Genomic DNA, 17,216 nt, shown 5'->3' with positions numbered 1-17,216 from the left:
GTGTCTTTCATTTCCAGGAACCACTCAGGAGAACTATACACAAATGTGAATTTTGCCTTTCAAGCCACTTTGAAGCAGAAATTTGATCCTAAGTAGAAGTGTCTCATTTGATCTTAAGTAAAAAATGCAGCATAGGACTCAGAAGCCCTTTACCTAGAGAAAGAACAGTTCTTGGAATTCAGATTTTGGGGCAGATATGATGCAGCAGCAACTGTTCTAAGGACATCCAAAGTAAAAAATATGACCTGATAAAAGCTCAAAGTTTATACTGACTATGCACAAGGTGTTACAGAGACTAACAGAATGCACTTATTCCCGGGACTGCCAAGGACCATGTGACAATTTTTGACAATTTTTGACAACAGTGACAATTTTTGTTGGGTGTTAAAGTAATTTCCTTTCAGCTGACCCAATGTTTTGCTTTTAATTTTGACTATATTGTATTTCAACAATCAAAATCAGTCAAGACATTTGGAAAAGAATCTGTTTTCCATTACCAAAAGAAAAAGTTAATTGCAGTAAATTTAAAGTTCTCCAAACCCTTTCTAATTTTTCAGGACAGTCTTCTCAATATTGAGATTTGATGAAAACAATCAATTTAGTCAAAGTAGCTTCTTCTAATGAAATCTGTTTCAGAGGAAAATTTTCCCTATATTTCTATAGCAATATCCTCAATGAGATTGTTCTGCTCTCAGACCTCAATTGAAAAATCTTATTAAAGAAACCAAGCCATGAACTCCTGAGCTGTTGCTTTGTATTCTTTTTCTTCACCTGTACCTTGTTTTTACACTATTTTTTCCACTGGTTTTTGGCATTAAAAAAAAAAAAATAAAAAAAATCCTAATTTAAAATAGGTCTTAAAAATGATATATGTAAAACAAGCTGGCTAGCACATTCCATTCTCCTTGCCCTGTGGCATATTTGTTTATTTTTCAAATTTCAATTCAGAGAGCATCAAGTGGTGGTCAGTGGAAAATCTGAAAAATGTCTCTTTCTCAAATTAAATTTGTTTCTTGATACAGTAAAACCATGCAAGGTGCATTGCCTATTAAGCTCCGAATCTTTCTGAGAAAAATGCATTCAAATATTCCTGCTTAACACATCAGCTGGCTTGATCCAGCTTGGTTTGCTGTTTGTGCACTGAAGGACAAGCTAAAGAAATCACTGTCATTGCCTTTTCAGGAGCAGTATTTTCAAAAATCCTTTCTTAGGAGTTTGTGTAAAGAGCATTCTTTCCAAGTTCCTGTAGTAAAAATTATTTTCAAAGGCAGAGCAGAAAGAATAGGAACACACATAAGGAGGTGTAGCTATACCACACCTTTTAAACATTGTAAAAGATGAAATGTGACCAGTAACATCTCTTCATTTTGTATCACATCTATAAAATGTTACACTTTGGCTCTCTCCAGCTATCTGCTGAGAAGACAGAAGACATGCTGTGTTTTAATTGGTCTCAAGGCCTCTGGAAGATGCCCCCAGTTCATCTCGCAGCACAATGGGCTGTTACAATCAGGCTTAAAGATATTAGAGTGCTCAGGTCAATATGATTGACCTGAAAAACAAAAGGAAACCTTTGCTGTTTTCCTGCTCTGGAGCAGAAGAATGGCTTCGGAGAGGTACTAATTTGAAGGGATGCTTTACACAGAGTCTGGAGTGCTTTTTATCAAAGGCCTTTCCAAATGTGGTTGGATAAAGAAAGAAAACAAAGAGGATAAACAGGAAAGAAAATACATCTCAGCAGCTGATTAGACTGCCAGTTGTGGCATTTCACAGTCAAAAAACCCTTCAGAGAGGGCCCTTTCTATAAAGAGGAGAGACTTTCCTTTCAGAATAGTAGGTTGCATGATCATGTGAGAAATAGCTCAAATAACAGTTAACTCTCACACATGCACTCAATGAGTCCATCTGCTTCAGTAGACTATCATTTGTGTAGCTTGGCTTTCTGTGGAAGCAAACAATACACACCATACATTTCTTGCCCTCATTTACTGAGTTAAGGAGAGGTAAAGTACATCTAAAATGTGTGAAAACTGTATACTACCACTATATGTAACCTGCCATACTACCATATATATATACATAACATATACAGTTACAGAATCCTAGAATCATAGAATCAGCTAGTTTGGAAAAGACCTTAAGTTTGTCAAGTCCAACTGTTAATCCAGCTCTATCAAGTCCACCACTAAACCATTTCCCTAAGCACCACATCTACACATTTTTAAAATACCTTCAAGGATAGTGAATCAACCACTTTGGGCAGCCTCTTCCAATGTTCAGCAAGCCCTCTGAAGATCCTCTAGCAGATCAACACTCCTGCCAAACTTGGTGTCATCTGCAAATTGTTGAAGATGCACTTGATCCCTCATCCTGATTATTGATTAAGAGATTAAAGAGAACTTCCCAAATACAGAGCTCTGGGCAGCACCACTTGTGACTGGCCACCAAATGGATTTAACTCCATTCATCACAACCCTCTGAGCTCTACCATCCAGTCAGTTTTTTATCCAGTGGAGTACAACTGTCCAAGTCATGAGCAGCAGTTTCTCCAGGAGAATGATGTGGGAAACATAGCATCCTATGTATATACACCATAAATATACAACATAGCTATGTTAGTAATGTGCACACATATCTTTCCCACCCGATTTTCTTGTCTACTGACAAGAAAGGTTACCCAGTTCTCGGGTGAGTCCTCCTGGATATACGTAACTGGATCTAACAATTACAATGTGAGACTGCAGTGTTCCTAGGTCTGACCAATGAGTTTTCAGCTTGCAATCCTCCTCCTCCCCAGGAAGATTCAGATTCTACCCAAGTATACTTCCAACATAGGATAAATATTGGAGAGAACTTGTCTCTCTCTGTGCGCATCCACATGCTGCATGTGTCTTTTCCTGCACAGGACATTTCTCTCAGTGGGTACCAGATAGTGGAAATGATCATAGCTAGCCACTTGCCTGTGTAAAAACCCTGCTAAATCCAAAGCCTTTCAAAATTCTGGGTCTACACAAGCTTTTGTTCCCAAGCAGGCTATAAGCCCTTTAGTGATGATTTGTGCTACATTCAATTTTCTTTTCCTTTAATCAGTAACCGTGCAACCATTCTCCCGACATCCACGAAGAAATGAGGACCTCTCTGAGTAACGTCTGGGTATTATATTTATCTCCTCCACAAAGACACCAATTGCATGACCTCTCTCCGACATTGCCATTCTCTTAAGGATTCTCACAAGGGAGTTGTTCCATCTAAATCACCCCTGGGGTACACTAGTAGGCTGACTTTGTACCAAAGCAACCAGCCATGTGCTAAGACATTGCATGTGTGGTAGGCCAGCATTTAAAACTGAACTGGAATTCTTTTAGTTTCACCTCTTCATCTGTCAATCTTTACTCTCTCTATGAAATTCAGCCATAAACCTTACCAATGATGAAAAGCACCTCTATTCCTTTTTCAAACTACTCTCTAGCTTTTCATTGTCACCTGCATTTGGATTGGACAGACTTTTGATTTATTCCATAATACTGCTTTTTTTTTTCCTAAGGTCAACCTGTAAAAGGTTTCAGCCATGAAGTAGTTTTGCTATGATAAGAAAATATTAGAAATCCATTAATCTTGCAATTTATTTAGCTATGTATGTGTTTAAATACAGAAGTATATGCATGTATATATACATTCTCACTATGAATGCCATAGGTCAAGGAGTGTCTTGACAGCACTGTTAGTCATATGGTTTAATTTTAGGTATTCCTGTGAGGAGCAGGGATTTGGACTTGATGATCCTTTTGGTCCTTTCCAACTTGAGATATTCTATGATTCTATGATCTGCTTGTTATCCTGACCAATTAAAAAACTTTCATTTTGCTGTTATTTCATCATGACAGACCCCTCAATGTGGATCACTATCTAGGTCACTTCATATTTTGCTCCTTTGTAGAGCTTGTCAAGCTGTTTGTCTTGAATAAAGAGACCTGGATGGTATGTCACCTGTTCAGGTCACTGGCAACAGTGCTCTACTGAGCCTTACACTAAGGCTTATTTTTATGCCCTTCTGCAGGAACTAAGCTTTTCACACAAGGGGTATATCTCATTACAGGACAGAGAGCCTTTTGAAGGAGAAAGGTTCAGACCTGAACATATCAAGCTGTTTAACACCAAGTGGCTGACAGCGCAGCCTTTTTATCCGGGTGCCAAGCTCACTGCTGCTGCAATGTCTCTTGCATCCCGAGCCTGTGCTGAAGCATGAGGTAAACCACAGAGCCATCTGCTGGAGCATTTTAATTGTACAATTTGTCATTAACGTAATCTATTTTGTGCACTGAGTAATAAAAGGGAATGTTATCTCTCACTATCACCTTTGATATTCTTTGCTGCAGAGAAAGGCTAATGTCATCATCCTAAATAAATTCTAGGAAGATTCCCACTGCTTTCTTTAACAAACACAACTCTTCCCATTACCAAAGAAGTGACAGGGAAAAAAAACCTGTTTTCTTTCCCTTACAGGCTAAGCAATGAAACAACACGCTATCATGGAAAGCAAGAAAAGGTGCAGCTCTTGTTTGCATTTCCCATATGGCAACGTCCATCTTAAGTGGTAATACCAAAAGGTTATATGACCTAAATACATGTTGCATATCTTCCATGACTGAAATGGCAGTTACAAAGATATATAAAAGGTATGATCTTTTCCTTAAGTTCTACAAGAGCTCATTTTTACATTCAAGTCAAGAGAGAAAAGCCTGCATAGATAAAATTATAATTAACCCATATTCCATTCATGTTACATTACAGTGAGCAATTGAAGAATCAGTGTTTCAGAGCTAGATAATAATTTTTGGTTCATCAGAGATGATAAATCACTGCAACAGAACCTTTCTGCAGCTTGGCCAAAAATAAGTCTTTGGAAAGTCAAGCCTTTACAATAAAGACTTTGCCCCATTACAGAGGTAGATATTGAATGCTCTGAACTGGTGTTCACTTAGCATCGTGAAGACCCAGGATCAACTCTGGCACCAAATGAAGGGATTATGGAATTTTTCCTAGGACAGACTTTTACCTTCTTGATAAGTCAGCAGGGATCCTGTCCTTTCTTTGCTGGTTACTCAAGGAGGAAGAACATACACATTCCTGAATCTCTGTCAACCACCTCCTCATGTATAATAATTGCAAAATCTCCAGATTTGGAAATCAGAACTCCTGTCTTCCAGGCAGTGCAGCCAAGACAAACAGATTTTTGCTACTTGATTCAGCAATTAAACAAGAAAATGTGAAAGCAGCTCTGTGTGTGTCTATGTGTGTGCAAACTGAAGGCTAAAGTTTTTTTAGAAATAGGAGCCTGAGGAGGTTTGGTTTATGTAAGTACCTCATTAACTGAACTAATTCCAAGAGAACAGAGAGCACAACAGCTCTCATTGAAGTCTACAGGAGCTTGGAGCTTTTGTAAATTTAGCCACTTTTACACATTTATAAAGACTTTGGAGCAGAACATCACAGCTCCACTTAAAACAAAAAAGATCTCTTGCAGCCACTGGATTTAGGGCACAATTAGTGGGTAAAATAGAGTCACTAACATGGTTATAGTGTGCTGATACTTCAAAGGTACCTTTCCAAGAAGAGTACTGCCATGACTCTGTGTTAAGCACTGAACTTGTCAGCAAACTTGCTGATGGGTCAGCATTTGTCTGTGCTCTTAACTTCTCCAGCACAAGCTACTTATCTTAAAACTGTCTGCAAAGGCAGACAAGAAAAGGGGTTAATGACAAGAAAAATGTTGCAGCTGAGGAAAGATATTGCAGAACTGTGGCCTCAGGAACATGCTGAGTGTCTCCTTGAGACACTTTGCCTTACACTCAGCAGAATTTTGGGGCACATGTTATACCATACAGATTGCACCAAATCCTCTTTAGGATAACAATTAAGATCACTGTTGGCTTAGTAGGTTCTAGGCCAAGCCAAAAAGGCTTTGGTGTCACCACAAAACTAAACCTGAGTAGCATTCAGCTGCTCGTTTTTGTTCAGCCTTTTAAAAGCACCACTTTCACAAATTGGTAAAGTGCAAATTGCCTCTGGGCCAGCTTTGCATAACATGAAGATGGCATGAGTTGATGGCCATGATTTACAGACAGACATTTACAGGCTGACCTTTTGTCAGGTGCTCTTTTGTCTATGGCAAATCATCACATAGATTTTTTACATATCAACCTCTGAACCTACCTTGGTATGGTCCCCTTCCACACACACCTCGTCTTCAAATCCAGGGGAAAACTTAGAAGACAGAGAAGTAACTAATGCACAGTCAATGTGGGCTCACAAAGGGTGAGTCTTTTCTAACTAATCTGATTTCCTTCTATGATAGTCATCCACCTATTGGGTGAAAGGAAGGCAGTGGATGCAGTTTTTCTGGATTTTGGTAAGGTTTTTGATACTGTCCCTCACAGCATCCTTCTTAAGAAGTTGTCCAACTGTACGATGAGGGGGTTCACAGTGCACTGGATGAAGAACTGGCTGAAGGACAGGGCTCAAAGGGTTGTAGTGAATGCGGTTACCTCTGGCTGGTCACCAGCAGCAGTCCTCAGGATTGATTTCTAGGGCCAGTTTTGTTCAATATCTTTATCAATGGTCTGGATGCAGGAGTTGAATGCACCATCAGCAAGTTTGCTGATGATACCAAACTGAGAGGTGCTGTTGATTCCCTTGAGGGACAAAATGCCTTGCAGAAGGATCTAGATAGACTGGAGCATTGGAATCTAGATAGATAGCAATCATCAGAAATAAACCTAACAAGAACAAATGATGGATTCTGCACCTGGGATTGAATAATACTGGATGCAAATATAAACTGGGAGAAGAGTGGTTGGAGACCAGCCCCGCAGAAAGGAATCTGGTTGTGCTGGCTGATAATAGGCTCAATATGGGTAACAAATATGCCCTGGCAGTCAATAATATATGCATACATTTCAGTCAGTGCAAAAACTGTTAAATGTGTTCTACCCAAGACAGAAGTATTTGATATTATGCCAAGCTAGTTCTGGGGAAAAGAAAAAAAAAAAGAAGTACCAAATTTAAAAAAGTGCTCTGTAATTACAGCCTCCCTTAATTAAATGCTAAGCATTGTTTCCTTCTAGGGGTTGAGACAAGAAGCAGAAAGAAGCTGCCTTTAGAACAAAAGGATGGCTATAAAGTCTGATAGAGCTGCTGTATCAGATGTGTGCATGTGGAATATATAGGATCCATAAAATAATACTGCAGCACCTAGCTGTGCTAGGTTGCAGGCTAAAAAGGAATAAGTCACAGTGCCCCAGAACTTGCTCTCCTTGGCCCAAGGTTTTATTTTGTCCTTCCCAAATTTGGAAACCTACACTTAAAGTAAAGCAGCCATCAGGACCTGTCCTGCTTTTAGGTTATCTGAAATGGCTTCCACTATTTGAGGTTTTCAAGCGTTGGTGAGACAAAACCATTAATATCCCAATCTACTGATCTACCTCTGTATTTCTGTTGAGGACAGGATGAGCAACTAGAGACATGCATAAGTCCCTTCTCACCAGAACTTTTATGAGTCTGTGTTCTGAGCCAGAGACTGGGGATGGGCTGTTGGCCTGCATTTCTCTGACTTCAAGTCTCAGAGGGAATATATTAGGACTCGTAGATTAACAAAGACCTACTGTAATGAACCATGGATGTGACTGTGTTTCAGAACAGGTGGTACTGGCTCCAGAGCAAGGCATGTATGCAAAATGAAGGGTCCAGCACTGAGCCCTACAGTGCAGTGACACTTCAGGCTGCATAAGGGTATAAAAGCTCCAGTGGCATGCAAGGCAGAGAGAACAATCATAGCATTGGTGCCAGACTGTGAACACTAAAGGTGTTAAATACTGGCATATGGTGAAACCATAGCTGGTACCACAAATGTCTTTGAATCAATTCAAATTAACATTCAGCTTAACTACAAAGGCTACATAGGATTTTACAGCTGTGCTTTCTTTCAAGAGAGCAACCAGCTCTAAATACAAATTGAAGCCAGCCTGTTGGATGGTCATTCCTGAAGACAATATAAAACCAGAGTCCTCAGAAAATAATTTTTTATATTTAATATATTTTTATACATTTATATGAATATATATTATATATTTGTAATGATATTTTAAATTTCAATTTAATAATTTTAAAAAGCAAAGAAGCAGAGACAGTTAAAGAATATAGGGAAATTCTTACAATAGGAACTAGAAGAAAATATACTTCAAACCCCACAATAATACAGAAAAAAAAAAAAGTGGAAATTAAGCCAGAAAAATCTCAGGATGGAAAAAGAAGGACAAACATTCTGATCTGAGTGTTCAGCAAAAAATATATTTAAAAATCCACAGAAAAAGAGCACAACAGAAAAGGTAGGAAATAAAGAAGCACTCTTCAGAGAATTATTATCTCTAAAGATTTTCTGACATTTTTCCATTTAATTTCTGACAACTCTGCAGAAAAGTTATCAGAGTAACAACCAAACTGATTGTCTGGTACTTCCACTAATACTTAGTACAGAAACCTGAAAATATTTCCAAATGTCTTCAATGTATAGGGATTTTTCTGAGGTCTCAATCAAAACCCTATAAAATCCTATTGTAATGTAAACTCTCTTCTGTGGAGACATACACCAAAATATCATAAACTTTTGATTTGAAAGCAGTGTTTATAATAGAAAAGCAGAGTTATTAAACAAGTGTAGATTCAGTATCAGTGGAGTTTTTTCAACTGATTTTTTTTACCCTCTTTGGAAAAATGGTTTCATTTATATTTCTTCTAGGAGAAAACTTTGCTTTATGGTGTGAAAAAAACACTAATCTGGAATGTATTTTTCAATTTTCATGACATTTTGCAACAAAATAAATGTTTCTCACTTGAATATGGTAATTTTCTTTTAGTATTTATGATTCTAATGGTTTGGAATTTTTTTTTCCTGCAAACCAATGCTATATATTTAATTTGATGGATGGGTAAAAAAGAACTTCTGATGATGAAAAGCTTGTAGCTTTTTCATCAACTGCACTTTTTCCCTGTCAAAGGTAGTGTAAAAGAAGTTATGTCTTAGCAAAATCTGCTCTTCATAGATAGCAACAGGGGGGATTTGGCAGTTACATCCACCCTCATGGAAGGACCTTTGAGCTACAATACATGCTAATATAAAAATATATTTGCTGATACTAACAGATATCAGCTGACTTTGGTCCTGCTTGGTAAAGAGCCCTCAGAACCTGTTTTCTACTACAGATCAGATTTTACTAGACTACTCTGAAGTTCCATCAGCAGACAAAATTTGAGCTGGTCACCCTTGGAGCAGCAGGTCTGAGGAGTCTGCCCTTGGTTCAGGACGCTGCCTGAAGTAACTCCTTGAGGTTGAGGGTCCTCATCTTAACTGGTGAGTGAAACATGTTTTGAGTTAATTCCCTTAAAACTTCAGCTTAAGTCAGTTGTGCAATATCTGATTCTATTTAGCATTTTGAACTTGTAATTTGCTAATATTATCAGAGTATAAAAAAATCTTTGGTTAGGATAAGTTTCCCTTGGGGCTTGTAACCTATCTAAGTCAATTTTGTGGGCCTCTGTGACAGTGCCTAACAGAACAATAAACATTGAAATCTTGACTAAGTGATATAAAGGATTGACTGTGCACAAATATCAGTATGGTCCTTTAGACATACTGATGTCTGGCAAGTCTGGAGCGTATCCCACCATACCTAGAATTCCCTAAGAAAGAGTTTGGAAAACATGGGGAACCTCTCTGAACCTCAAAGCGCATACTTATCTCACTACCTGGCCTTTGGGAACATCTCCTGCTCAACAACTATAGTGCCACAGATGAAGCACAGTCCACTGCCTTCTTTTATGCTCCCTGTTCTGCACCTGCAGCCCATACTATTATCACAGCAGAATTTCCTTTCCACTGGCTGATGCTGTTGCTGCTGGAAAAGGCTTGTTTTGTAAAATGCATTCTTAATCATCTTGCACATGATAGTGGTAAGATCAAGAGAATGGACAATGTGATTCTAGTCCCTGAAGTACCCACAGTGCCCAGGAGGCTTTGATTCACTTTCAAAACCTTCTCTACTTCTCCCTTACTGTTGAGAAGTATTAATAGGTAATGCATGCTTTCAAAACTGGGGACCCACTTTCTTTTTCCAAAAGCAAACTGCCTTTTGTGCTGTGATTCAAGTTACAGAAACATGAGTGAGTTTGCATGGCAATTCCTCCTTCCAGATCCAGTACCTAAATGCAGACTTTGGACTTCTTCTTTGTCTGTGCTACCTGAAATGGGAATCAAATAGTATATTTGCACTTATTTTCAATGAAAAAGGAGAAAAAATTAAAAAGTGGTCAACTTTGATCTTTCCTCTCCAAATGCTACACTGATATCTAATGAGATGTAAAATAATCTGTTGTGCATTAATATATAGAGGTGAGACATTATCTGTGAGAAAAAAATGTTTTACAACTGTGTAGGATAACTGTTCCAGTGATTTTATGAGATTTTTTTCTCTTTTGGGGAGATTATTATAATAAAGGATTAAGTTTTCTTCAGTCTGCATTTCCCTAGCAAAACAAGTCTTACGTGGAGTGGCTGAGGAAACTGGGGTTGTTTAGTCTAAAGACTAAACACAGTGCTGAGTCTACGAAAGATCTTGAAAATTATGTATTAAAATCTTGATGTACCTATACTCACTCAGGAATGTCTCCATTGGCACAGATTTTCCAAAAAGAAAGCGTAAACACTGATTTTACAAATCTTAGTCAGGCTTCTGCATTATAGCACCTGCATTTCAAGATGTCTATCCACCCTAAAAGCTCTAAAGGTGCTTCCAAAGAAACCTAGAAAAGTTAAATATCCATATTTTAGTGAATTGGAATGAAGTGGTAAACTTCACAAATCTTTATTTCATATTCTTATATATGAGGGTGGCTAAATCTCTGCTAATTAGAACTTATAAAAGTTAGTAACAGACTTAAAATCCTAATTATGGTCACAAATACTTAAAAGGTTTTGGACTACAAATATACAATTCCATGAAAAGAACTTTGATTTCTTTTTGGAACCATTCCCTACAAGTATTTATATTAGAACAGCTGTGGACTTTGTTTTCCAGCCCATAAGCAAGTAAAAATAAAAGGGAGAGAGTGAAGGAAGATAAGTGAAAAACTACGGGACAAATATTGATACTCAATTACAGGTTACACTGCATATCTTAAAATAGATTTCAGCTGTCTAAGTGTGTTTTTCATCAGCATGTATATTTAGCTACTGAAGTTGCCCAATAACTGTATGGAAAGAATAGAGTTCATGAAAAAAAAGAAACAATTGTTAATTATTACCTATAGAAAGAACATAAAAAACCCTGTTGGACTGAGTAGTAATTGCAATCAATAGTATCTTATCAACAGTAATTAATCAAAAATAGTCATTGTGTCAATAGGCACTGTGTCTACATAGTATTTTATTTCTAAGGTCAACAGTTTCAAAATAACATGACAAACTGAAGAAAGGTAAATGTGGGCTGAATAAGGCATGATGAAATAGAAAAAATAGTATACAGCATCAGAGTTTAAATTAACATCGATGACCATGGCTGGAGAATTAGCTCTCATCTGGTCTTTCATGACTGGCCCTGCTTAATCTGAAGTCTAATGATCTAAGGCCTGCTGGAAATCTGTGTGTGAAAAGGAAAGCTCTTAGGGAAAAGGGGAATAAGCATACAGCTGAAACAATGAAGGTGTTATATCTGGAGTGTTAGCAACAATAAGGGATGAAGGATACCCTAAATGTTGGAAACACGTGGCAACAGTTTGTTGAAGCAATTGAGGAAATTCTCTGAGTCAACCCAAAGTCAGCATGACTTGTTTCTAGAGTCAAGAATGGTGAGAAGCCAAGTGGCAGTATGGTTGCTAGCATTTGGGTCTGAGGGCATGTCCTGGGTTCAGCAGTAGTAGTCATTTTTCCCCTTCTTGGTAGCTGGTGCAGTGCAGTGTTTTGACTTTCAGCTCGGGAACAGAGCTGATAGCGATGTTTTGGTTTGGCCAAGGACTTTGTGAGCCTCATGCTCTGCCAGGGAGGAGGGGAAGCCAGGAGGAAGCAGAGACAGGACACCTGACCCAAACTAACCAAAGAGCTATTCCATACCACAGCACGTCATGCCCAGGATGTAACTGGGAGTTAGCCGGAAGGGCTGGGAGACTGCAGGGTTGGAGGAGGTATCGGTCGGAGCTTGGTCGGGCTTGGGGGGCGAGTTATCGGTCAGCTGGTGCTGAGGTGTTGTATTCTCTTCCCTTGTTATTTCCTTTATCATTATTATCGTTGGTGGTAGCAGTAGTGATTTGTGTTATACCTTAGTTACTAAACTGTTCTTATCTCAACCCGTGGGAGTTGCATTCTTTTCAATTCTCCTCTCCATCCCTCCGAGAGCAGGGGGAGGGCAAGAAAGGGGGGGGAAGTGAGCGAACAAATTACCTGACTGGGTTTAAACCACGACAGGGCATCTTCCCAGACTTCAAGTTTGGGAACAAAAATAACTAACAATGACATAAGTATACAAGTAAAAAAAATAAAAGTATTCAAATAGTGATTGTTCAACAGCTTACAAAATACTTCTTCTGTTCTCTGCCATGGATTCACATTTCAGCAAGACTGTATACGAGCTTTCAATTTGGTACGTAACTTGCAGCTGAGCTTTGGCAACACCTCATAAAGATAATATTGGCAAATTCACTTACCAAAGAAAACACTCTGATTTCGTATTTTTTACCCCTGGTTAATCAGTAACAGATTTCAAATATTATTTTCATACAATTGAGAGTTAAACTCTTGTCATGGTTTAAGCTCATCTACGCAGTCTCTCTCTTACTCCTCCCCATCCTCCCTCCAAGTCCCGGCTCCTGGAAGGATGGGAAGGAGAATCAAAATAATGTAACTCACATGGGCTGAGATACTACTGCTACCAACAATAATAATCATGATAAGGGAAATAACAATGGAAGAGAATACAACTGCTCACCACCTGCCGACTGATACCCACCCAAATCAAGCAGTGATCTAGCCCTTCCAGGTAACTGCCCCCAGTTTACATCCTGGGCATGACATGCTGCGGTATGGAACACCTCTTTGACTAGTTTGGGTCAGGTGTCCTGTCTCTGCTTCCTCCCGGCTTCCCCTCCTCCCTGGCAGAGCATGAGACTCAGAAAGTCCTTGGTCAGAGTAAACATTACTGAGCAACAACTAAAAACATCGGTGTTATCAGCACTGTTCCCAGGCTGAAAGTCAAAACCATAGCACTGCACCAGCTACTAAGAAGGAGAAAATGACTGCTATCGCTGGACCCAAGACAACTCTTCTTAAACCAAACCAACAAAACCAAAACCATCTTGCTCTTGTTAAGAAGCAATGGTCATGTGTTTTAAAAGGCTCTGAATCTGATTTTGGGCGAAGCAGCTCTGGAATTCCAGAAAAGTTACCTAGAGACTGCATATGCTGAGCAGAAAGTCCCCAGATTTAGCCAATGTGGAATACACAGCTTGTTTCTGCTGAGACATTAAGGTTTCAGTGCATGGATCCTGTTTGGGTGCTGATTTTGAAGCATATGATGATAGTGCATCTGCTCTAGAAAGCAAGTGAGCAGGATTCTATTAACTGCTCAGCATCTGGAATGGTCCCCTAAAAATCTCCCTTCACTCTGATTTTGAGACATTAAAAGCATCCACCTTCCTCTTTCTTCCACTTCCCTTCGTTTTTTCCCCTCCTTCCTTCCTGCTTTCTCTATTAGCATGAGCTACTGGCTTCTGGCTGGATTGTGGGGAAGTTCTGTCTCTTTTCTCTATTGCAAAAAATGGGTATTTCCACTGACATTTAAAAACACTACTGAATAGATAGCCCTTGCTGAATTCCATCTTTAAGTGCTGCTTCCCTGCTCAAAATGCTTACAGTGACCTGAGAATGGGACACTCAGCTACAACTTCACTTTTGCTGCCATATGCTTTGGTTTTTTTTTGATGCCAAATATAGGGCTACTGCTGTCACATGAAGCAGGCACACCATTTTTCATTTCCCAGGGAGGGCCTTCTGCTAGAAGAGGTGGAGCAATTTCTATGGCTGAAGGAAATTAATTTTTTTTTTGTTTTTTCTAAACAAAATGCTCATCTCCCACCCTGTGAAAGCGAGAGAGGTGCAGAGTTCTAACCAAGCACAGCGTGCAAACTGGAAACGAAACTTTTTCCTGTTGGGCAGGGGGGCAGATGAAGCCAGCATCATGACCCATCCTAACCATCTTCTTCAGCAATATTTGTGGTGGAAGGTTTTGTAGGAAGGAGTTTTGCATGGTGGCATTTTTCTCTCCAGTTATCCTCAAGGGACTATTTTGTTAGAAAGGGGGAACATTCACAAATTTCAGGTTTTCGATTGTTCCTAACTTAGTGGCCTAGTGAAATGGCTGGTGGCATAGTACAGGTGGTAAGGAACAGAGCTGGGAATTAAGAGATCTGCAGTAACTTTCTAGTTCTGTTGCTGAACTGCTTGGTTGCCCTGCTAAATCCATCTCTGCTCCTGTCCCACTCCTAAAATTAGGGTCTAGCCTCTTTGGTACAGAATATATAAACTTACAGTCCCTAGCACAGCATAGTCCTTCTCAGCTTTATAAATCAATGTAATAAAAATAAAAGGCTAGCCTTAGCTGTTTAAAAAATAGATTGTGATCATGGAAAAAAGGAAAAATCCTACTTTGTTTTTGGAATTGCTGACATTTATGGCATATATGCACCTACAAAAATATACAGAATTGACCTCCCAAGTAGTGTATTTTCAGATATCCTGCTTGGAAATGCTGCCAAGCTTTGTACAGAACATAGCTTGGACTGGACTCCATGCAACCCAAAGGACTGCGTTTGCTTCTATGGCCCCACAGGATGTAGCTGAACCAAGATATTTAAATATTCAGTGTTTGGTGTTATGATCCCACAAATAAAATAACAGTGAAATTTTCTTTCAGAAAATCCTTTTTGGGTATAATGTCGACTCACGGAAAATTAATTTTTTTGCCCTTCATAGGAATTGTTTTAACAGAATGGTTTTGAATAGTCCCACTAAGAGCATTAATATTTGCAAATTGTAGGATAGATTTGTTTTAACAACATCTGTTTGTAATTTATTGTTTATTTTGCTCAAAATACTATCTCTAGAAAGAGAAATTATTGAACTTCATTGGTATTCACAAGCACACTAGTAACCCCCAAAATACGCATTTGCCTATGAGGGAAGGCAAAATATCCCATAAAACCTCCAATTTCTCCTACAAACCCCTAAGGAATCACAAGTGGCAAAAAGAAAAGGATCCTCTCCCTTCAGAAGTTATGAAAAATGTGTTGGCTGTGTTGTTTTAGCCCTGGGTTTACGAAAAGCTGTAATTCGGTATGTTGTGTTTTTAAAGGGGCATACAATTTTTAAAAAAAGTGAAGATTAAAGGTTCAAGTACTTACAAAAACATTTAAACCAATGTTCATGAGCTGACTCCAAATGGAAACCCTGGACACATAAGAGGCCTTTTCTATAGGCCAGCTGTTACTTACATATTAATGCTATATATTTGGCAGGACTGCGATTTCTCACAAATGCAGATGCTTTTACAGCACCGCAGTAATTAGAAGAATCATGTTAAACTAAAAAAGCTCTTGCTACTTCAAAAAAATGAGACTTTACCACCTGTTAACTTTTACCTTCTTTCTTTCCGTTCTTCTGTTTCTCTCAATCCCCCTGTAAAGAGGCACCTGAAATTCTTCAGTGATCATTCACTATTAAATACTATTCAAATTTCCACAATGTCCACAAATTAATCTATTATTATGAATAATCATTTTAAACACTCAAGATACCCACAAAGAGTAACTGCAGATTTTGTATAAAAAAGCCATGTTGCTCTCCAGTTTTATTTCACATTTATTTATACAAACTGACTTGACAGGGTCACTAAGTCTTTGCTCTGATATTACTCAGTCAACGAGTATTTTCTGAACCTTACCCATACAGAAACAAGTGTTGATGCGGGAGTCACAGACAACGCAGAGACGATCAATGTGATCAAGCGATTGCCAAATTTATTACAAAGCCTTAACTCCTTATATACTATTTCTCACATGCACTTACAGTGATCTGGCATATTATGATCGGATACATGTCTTGAAGACCCTTAGTGACTAACATAGAATTGGTTAAGCACAGGTGTGAGAACTTGACCTCAAAAGCTTGCCAATAGTCCACAGTTCTCATTACCTCAGTAAATTCCAGCTTCTTATCTTGCTTGCTTAAGCTTCTTCGGGCCTCTCATGGCCTTGTTGTATCTTTCAGGATTATTCAGAGTTTATGTACTAATTATGCATTCTCCCGTGAGAACACTGTCTCCACAAACAAGAAACTCAGTCTCCCACTTTTTCCATTTAAGTAACTTTATGCATGACAGTATGCAAAAGTCAACAGCTCCTATCCTCCTGTTACACAGATCATTTAACTCCAACGGTGTTAAAAAGGAAGAAAGATAAAATATTGTTATGTAGTTAAAAGTTATTTGCAATTAGAATTCTTTATCCATTTGGAAAAAATGGAAAAAAAAACATGTTTTCCCCTTAGATACCATATAAGTCACCAAAGCGAATAGTTTTTCCAGCAGAAAATAATATCTAATTCATAAAAGTTAAAACTGGGTTCAGTTGCTTTTATGCAACTTTATGCTTTTATGAATTCCAGGAAGCATTCATCATTCCAGTTTGTGCACATGCAACAACCAGAGGAAATAAATATATAGGCCTTGAAAACCCAGAGAAATTAAGGAGCATTATTGGAAATGACCCAGTAGACCTCTTAGCTTCTCATAAGTGTTTGTAGCACATTAGAATGTCAGCAACCTTATGCTTGTTTTTGCTGAAAGCCGAATTAGCAACAGTTCAGTCTTTTTGTGAAACTAAGAATATACCTGCTATAAAAGGATTTATCATTAGGATAAATTAGATTCAGAACTGTTTGTCTCCTTGTTTGGTCCTGTGTCTTTCCTTACCATTCTGGTACGAATAGACACCACACTGGACAGCTGTTCTGACTGTACTATGGTCATTAGAACAGGAATGAGAGCATTAAAGCAGGCTGAGATGTTCAGCTGACAGCATTGATCCGACTCTGCTCCTCATGGAACTGGTAAACCTCA

This window comes from Pezoporus wallicus, unplaced genomic scaffold, assembly GCF_028554395.1.
Source record: "Pezoporus wallicus isolate ANWC-B61680 ecotype Strahan unplaced genomic scaffold, APGP_CSIRO_Pwel_v1 contig_2439, whole genome shotgun sequence".
NCBI lineage: Eukaryota > Metazoa > Chordata > Aves > Psittaciformes > Psittacidae > Pezoporus > Pezoporus wallicus.
Note: the sequence above shows the minus strand (reverse complement) of the source record.